This window comes from Stylophora pistillata, chromosome 8 (assembly GCF_964205215.1).
Source record: "Stylophora pistillata chromosome 8, jaStyPist1.2, whole genome shotgun sequence".
In the NCBI taxonomy this organism is placed as follows: domain Eukaryota; kingdom Metazoa; phylum Cnidaria; class Anthozoa; order Scleractinia; family Pocilloporidae; genus Stylophora; species Stylophora pistillata.
The window spans coordinates 23,126,274-23,133,773 of NC_142526.1; the positions used below are offsets into that span (position 1 = coordinate 23,126,274).

Genomic DNA, 7,500 nt, shown 5'->3' on the forward strand with positions numbered 1-7,500 from the left:
TTCCACGTATTAACGTTTTTTCTCGTCAGTTTGTTGTTAATGGTTAAAACTGAAATAGTTAGCTTCAATAGATGCATGCCTATAAAACTGAATTTATTCCAAAAATGCTATTTCCTAGTTTGATCAGCTGAGTACAAATCCATGTTCAATTAAAGAACCGTTTTGTACCTAATACAAAACTTGGGCGGGGGATTTCATTTGTTTCATTCTATTTTTGTCATGATGGATCGACTGAGGAAGTGAGTTAGGAATCCGAAATTTTAAGTTTTATGCAAATTTTGCGGAGAAGACATATGGCTCCCTTTTGATCTACAAAGCTCTGAATTCTTAGGTTCTTAACACAAAGGTTTTAATACTATTTTTGCTTTATAATGGAGGAAATTATCAACTAAAGTACTGATAGTGAGCTTTGTTGTTAAAACAATGGTTGACAGGCGCGTCCTCAGTTTTCCTTAGATACGGAAATCATGTTTACCCGGAAACATGCGTTTATCAAAATTGCGCACATTGACATTTCCACCAAAAAAGATAGAGAGAAAAGTGTTTGTCATCTATAATTTCAAGCTTTTTTTCAGATTGTTCGAGGAACAAAAGTTCTTTCTGAGGCTGGCGTACTACAGCAATATTCCACTGATCAACAAGAGCCTTTTTTTTAATTTTTTCACATGGAAAGTAGACTTCTGAAACATTTTTTCTCGTCCATTTCTGAGTTTCAGGGATACAATTTCAGGCACTGGCCGCTACTGCTGCCTCCATGGTTGACGACAACGAAAATTTTATATAACACTAGTTTACCGGTACTCGACATTATTTTTTTTTTATGCAAGTCTCCTTATGGACAGCGCCTCATTTACAACTATTTATCGCTTCGCTTGTGATTTTCTTTCACGGATTTTTGTCTCAGATTATGAGATGCTAATCAAGGTCCCATGGCTTTGAGAAGCACACGTTGACGACAGGAAATTTAGCCTCAAGAAATTCGTCCTCCACCGAGTCCGAGAGTAACTAGATGGGAAAGGAAATCTCTATTTCAGTTAGAATATTCTTGGGAGTCTTTCTTTTTCTCTTAGCTGCGATGGGCATTATTACTAACACCATGGTTCTTACAGTTCTACGACTTACGGGCGTTTTCAGAGGAAAGAGTACGAGTTTAATTTTAATTAGCCTTACTTCAATAGGCCTCTTTGGTTGTGCAGTAGAAATCTTGTTGGCGTTAAGCACAATGGTGGCGTCGCCTGCCGAGTTTCGTCGACGAAACTTACTATTTATACAAGCGGTTCTTGGTTCTTTCCTCTTTTGGAGCTATATTACGTCATTCTTCTTGCTAAGCATTGAGTTTGAATGACACCCTAAGAAGAGCCTTAAATAGACAGGTTTATCTTACAGCCAAGAGAATATCGATGGTGCTAACAATTTCCGCAATACCTGGTGTTGGAATCTATGCAATCTTTGCCATCAAAGGTGAACAGTCTATTCCCTTCGTTCCGCTTGAAGAAGAGCCCATATTTCTTACGATTATTCGATCCGTATCATTCTTGGCTATGGTGATTTCCTTCTCCTCGAACATGTATTATTTTCTTTAAAGAAGAAAACTGATCAAGAGTGTCTCCAGTGATGTTGAAACCAGTCCTTCACGATTAGAAAGGAACCCGAGGCAAATACAAGAGAAAGAAATTTCCAGGACAGTGGTACTAATTATTCTGCTTTTTTGTGTATCATGCCTGCCCTACATGGTCTTTTCCAGCCCATATTTTAAAGCAAATGAACGTTCTTCAAATGCCGTAGTCATCTGTCAATCATTCGCCTATCTGAAATACGTAGTCAACTCACTTATTTTTTCGAGAGGTGATGGAAGGTTTCTGAAATTATTCGTTGACATTGTTCGAAAAGCCGCTAAAAAGCAGGAAGGTGAACGAAATAAGTCTTAAGACACCAATGCTATCAATAAGAGACAGGCCGCCACAATTCAGAATAAGGATTTCGTCGGGAGCAGCAATTTCCAACCCTCAGTATCAGCGGAAGGTTTCAAAGAGCTAGCGACACGAGAGTCGGTGAACCGCTCTTGAAAGTCAGCCTCAAAATATTCTGCAAGCAGCTGCAGTAAGCCCATATCAGCCACAAACTATTCTGCCAATAGCTGCACAGGCCCCGGCATATCAGCCACAAACTATTCTGCAAGAAGCTGCAGCAAGCCCATATCAGACGAAAACTATTCTGTAAGCAGCTGCAGCAAGCCCATATGAGTATCGTCTACCCAAAATTATGCTAACAGCACCTCAAGGAGCTAGAATCATTTTGTTCGAGCAAACCAAGTTTCAAAAGAAGATGTCCGACAGCAGGGTCGTGGAAGACGTGTGGGGGTGATTTCGGAAACTTCTGTATGATATTCCCCCGCTTGAGTAACGTCTAAGGAGGACAGTTGGGCTTCTTATTGTCTTCTTTTACTCATGCTTTAACCCCTGCTGACTCCTCTTGTCAAATCGTGAGCGTGGATCCTACTTCGTTAATACTGAGGTTTTATACCTTTTCTAAAAATCGCTGAACATGCAACGTTGTGAAGCGTTTTCTAAGATCATTATTTAGTTGTGGAATTGTCCAGTTAACATAGAATATCGAGTAACCAGGAAATGATGAAGACATTGCCGTTACTCTTTTAGGTACGCAGAAAGAGCGTATACTAAAAAAAATTGGACTTTTCTTGCACCACTAAAACTAACATGTTAAAGCAAATTTAGATTGACGAAAGCCATCAAATGACTGCTTTAGTTCTACGAACATTTGTGTTAGATTGTCGAATCATGTCGTTTGGTTAGAGTGTCTGTATAGTCCTTATAGAACCAGTGTCCAGAGTGTAAGAAATGTGCGACTCGTAAATATGAATTTCAATAAATTTAATGGGAACTTGAGAATGGTAACAGATAGATTTATCCGAAGATAAATTTACCCCTGACGTTCGCACCCCTTATAACCCACATCCGGCGAGGTGGGTCAGTCTGACACTGATAGCTACTGATCTTTCGTACCGGTATATTAAGACAAAAATTAAAGGTTCTTGTCACTCGGAATAGAAGATTATACATCAGTGGGATCCCCTGTGGAAAAGATCAGGCCTATCGGAATCAATCTCATATTCTAGCCATTTTTAAGGTGTTATGGAAAGCAAAGAAGGTGCGAGGAGAAAGCTCAAATGGTGAGGCAAATTGTATCACAATTAAGGCTGATGGTGCATAATGGGAGAGTTTCAACCAAGAGCTAAAGTACGTTAGATAGTGGTTTAAAACGTATTAAAGATATCGACGCTTGTAACTTAAAAAAAGAAAAGCTTAGGGTTTGTATCTTACTATATTGTAAGCGGTGTCAGGTGAAATAGTGACACGCGCAGGCGTCGTTCTGCTCTGTCACTTAGACTTTAATTCCTGTGCGACCACTCTCTTTCTTTTCTTGCACGTGAAAAAATCTTTGCTTTTTATCCATGAAAAAAGTGTATTAATGCATTTGTTTTTCAAATGGTTGTGGCTCCACTATCTCGGAGCTTCGGTCCCACGCCGCTCTCGTAAGCGGCAACAAGCGTGACTGAGCAGGCCAGGTTACGAAGTTACGTATTGATACATTCACCGATAAATTCACCAGTATTTCAGTACTCTTCCATTTCGGGGAACTATGCGGCCGATAGAAGTCTTTAGGGAACTCGATCGATATTTTTGCCTCCCTGCAGGCCATGACCGCCTTCCTGCTTCGAAAAGTGCAGGATAAAGATGACTGAAAAGTCGGTTGCAACGATTTGAGGGCAGAACAGGAGGTGTGTGTTTTAAAATCTGACAAGTTACTGCTTCAACTGCCACCTCATGATCAGCCACACAGTGTCCAAGAAATACCAAGAAAGTTCGACAAAAGGATGGAATTTTTTTCTTTGCCGTTTCAGGAATCTAAGTAGGAACTACGAGAAACTTCCCTTGTCGTAAGGACATGCTGTGCAATGAAGAGTCCTTCCTACAAGAGCTCACGTGATAAGACACAATGCTTGGATTGTTCTTAGATGTGATGACAGGGTAAGCTATGTTTTATTATCACGATGTTCGATAACCACCGTCCAAGTGAGAACATAAATTATCATATTTTAACTTCACCATGAATCTTTCTTTGATAGTAATTAACTTTCAGGCAATCACTCTAGGCCTGTGTCTTTCACTCGCAAGAGGTTGCTCAGTGTTCCCTGTAGTATCCTTGTTATTAGCACTGTTTTCAGCCCATTCATGGTTCAGAATGACCACTCAAATTTTGCAGTTGTTGGTGATATGATGATCATGAGCTTCACTAACACAAGAATGCTTGGAAAGAGTACCATATAACCCCATACATTAATTATGCATTCAGACTAACCGCCTCCCGGTTAGCTCAATGGAGAGAGCGCTGGACTGTAGTGCGGGAGGTCGAGGGTTTGAGTCCCGGCCGGACCAACACTCAAGGTCTCAAAATAATTGAGAAGAATTTGCTACCTTTCTATAACATCAAGAAATGGTTAGATATTCTAGTCTTCTTGGATAGGGACGAATAAATGGAGGTCCCGTGTCCTGCAGGGTTGGGGTAGGAGACGTTAATTTCCCACACACGAGATTACTGTGTGATGGATGTCCTCCCCTGGGGTGGGATGGGTGGGTTAGGACAGCAGGTCCACATCAGCTATTACAGCTGCCAATTAATCAACCTGCTTAAACAAATAAATGAACTTGAACTTGAACTTGAATGAACTAGTAGACTTTGTTTTTAAAGTTTTGTCGTGAAAGACAAAGAAGTGGAATGCATAATTAATGTATGGGGTTACATGGTACTATTTCCAAATGTTTTTTAGGTCATCTGGGTTATGTGCCAGTAGGGATGCATACACTTCTGTAGGTTTCAATGCTCTCTGAGTAGTTGAGAAGCTCTTCAATTCTAACCACTCTTTAACAGCCTCATCTCTTCTTGGGAAATAAGTAGGGCTAAATGACCAGCCTTTGTACTGCTGCATTACCATATGCAGCTCTTTCTCCTCTTTGAACTGGCATATTTCTGTTGTTGTGTAATGATGAAGAGAGGGAAGTAAGCTTCTGAGGCTGGCAAACTTTTTTTCAAGGTAGTTTACAGTTACTGTAGCAGTCAAAAATTTAAAAGAACGCTCTGGAGGTCTAGATTGCAACCAGCATCTTTCAGTGAAACTTTCTGGCTGTTGCTTTTCCATTCAGAAGGATCTTTTTCTCCTCATTGTTGTTGCTCTTTAACTTGTTTTGGAATTTTGACAACTCTGAGGGAGATTTGTGACTCTTTAACAGCTCCAGGTTTGCTATAGCTGTGTCAAGTTTTCTTGCAATGCCAGTGATGGAAAGATCGTCTCTTTAGAAACATTCACTCAGTTCCTTTAGAACTGTAGTGACATCTGGAAGAAAGTAGAGGAATTTTGCAAATTTGACTTTTTTTATTCCCTTTAATATCCCCTTAGCTTAGGCTGTATCTTTGCCTTTCCCACTCCTAACCTGCTCGAAATGTGTGACTGTCACAGCAAGATTATTTTGTATAGCAGGGAGAGCCCTAGACAGCTACCTTGTCTTCTTAAACTTACTTCTGAAATGAGCTGGATTTTTTTCAAGGATGTCTGACACTGCATTTACTTCTTTTCTTTTCTTTGATGAATAAAATAAAACTTAAAAACTTATCTGATAGTTTTATCAGAAGTTTCAAGATAGTGAATGGATTTAACAGCATCTCAAACTCCAAGCTCAAGGTTATGAGCAACACAGGGTAACATTACAACTGACTGTGGGACTTAGCACAGCAACACCTGTATGCGTGACCATCATAATGCTAGCTCCATTAAAATTGCATCTAACTAACTTCTTTTTTAGTGTTTCTGTATCAATGCCAACTTTCTCAGTAGTGATTGCCTTACAAACTCCATCAGCAGTTGCAGATTAAAGGGCAACAACGTCAAGAAATTTTGTACATGGCTGTCCACACAACGTACAAACACTGACCCTTTTTTTGACTTAAAATGTGCTTTTCCTACGGACAAGTTATATCAAAGGTTTTACATGTCTGAACTAAAATAATTTCAACCTGTACCAGACAATCAGACATAGGTTTTGGTGCACCCTGATCATTGAGTATTCATCTTCATCTCTAAATTTTCAGCATAAAGGTTTTTACATGTAGAACAACCAACATTTTTTTATCCTTCAATAATTTAATTGCTCAGTGCATTTGGTTTTAATCCTCTCACTCATAAGATTTAAGAATCTTTTCTCATCAGTGTGTGAGCCACAACCTCTACAAGCTACATAATGAAGGTTTTTAACTTTGAATGATTGCCAACTTTTCCCCATTGAGTACGTTTTCATCAAGAATAAAGTAAGCACAGTGATAAACTGTATAAATTATTGTATCCAGCCATGAAAAAACATATGAATATGAACCAAGTTTATTTTCTTTTAACCCTTTTGCTTGCAGATTCCCATTTAAACCCACAAATCAGGCCACAGCACATCTCCTTTTGTTTAACTCCCCCCCCCCCCCCCCCATAAACTAGATATAATTTCTAACAGAAGGAAATTTACAATCATTTTAAGATTCTTTTGTTACATATTGGTCCTTGTGTACGTAATTTGGGGCCATCAAAGCAGAGCACATCAAAATATTTGAAGTGTTCCTTGTTTTTCCTTGTTTTTCCTGCCCTACTAAGACAAGGTATTTTTCTCTTACTGGTGAGCATAACTTTTGTACTATGTGAAAGTAGATTATTTCAGGAACTTAACACTTTTTTCTCTGTACAATTACAATGCAACTTCATTGCAACCAAAATTATGCCTTTTCATGTTTGTCAAGGCATTGCTCGCCAATTTTTATTAATAATCTTGAGGGTATATTCCAGAACTTAACTTAAGTAACAACTTGTTAGCTTCACTTGAAATCACCAAACATGTAACCATAAGTGGCACAAAGAACCATAAATAGATAATATGGTGAATTGGTTCTGTTCAAAATGAAAAAATTACAATCCATAGCAGCTTTCAGGAGTGAAAGCAGAAAAATAACGGTGTAAAATACTTTAAAATATACTGGGAAAGATACAATTCACAAGTCTATGTAATCGTTTCCTTCGATTGTTTGTAAACTGCTGATGCAGTCCGGCCAAAGTCGCCCGAAAAGTGTTGTGATGCGCATTTGATCATATCCACATGTTAATTTGTGCAATATAAATATTAAATTATTATTATTATTATTATTATTGTACTTTTCACTTTAAAAGAAAGAGGGCCTGTCTATCGCAGTACTCCACCTGAGTGCTGCTTTTCCCTCAATTACTCTTGATGTGTACTCTGAGAGCTTTGCAGTCACAGGTGATGCACACTGTTTGTCTTGTACTTAAGGGGGGCATTCTGGTTACATTTTGGGGCAAATTCACTTGCACATAAAATAATGCATAAAAAATTTACAATTGAGAGAAAACAGTCAAAACTTGGCACATGC

The 7,500-nt window shown here is 38.9% G+C and overlaps 1 long non-coding RNA gene and 2 pseudogenes across 3 annotated transcripts in view; 2 read left to right on the forward strand and 1 right to left on the reverse strand.

Moving 5' to 3' along the window:
* LOC148725548 (steroid 17-alpha-hydroxylase/17,20 lyase-like) overlaps positions 1–548 on the reverse strand; it is a 7,053-nt pseudogene extending 6,505 nt beyond the window's left edge. The window contains exon 1 of the transcript XR_015990870.1: positions 1–548. This exon is cut by the window's left edge and continues 1,293 nt beyond it. The product of XR_015990870.1 is annotated as a steroid 17-alpha-hydroxylase/17,20 lyase-like (transcript).
* A 461-nt stretch (positions 549–1,009) lies between these two features.
* LOC148725549 (uncharacterized) lies at positions 1,010–2,364 on the forward strand (annotated as a pseudogene).
* Positions 2,365–3,495: 1,131 nt separating this feature from the next.
* Positions 3,496–7,500, forward strand: part of LOC111343593 (uncharacterized) — a 20,976-nt gene continuing 16,971 nt past the window's right edge. The window contains exons 1-2 of one of the 2 annotated variants that reach the window (XR_002696081.2): positions 3,496–3,799; positions 3,923–4,049. This is a non-coding gene — a long non-coding RNA (uncharacterized LOC111343593). The remainder of the gene's footprint in view (positions 3,800–3,922; positions 4,050–7,500) is intronic. The other variant, XR_015990871.1, reaches the window with a different exon arrangement.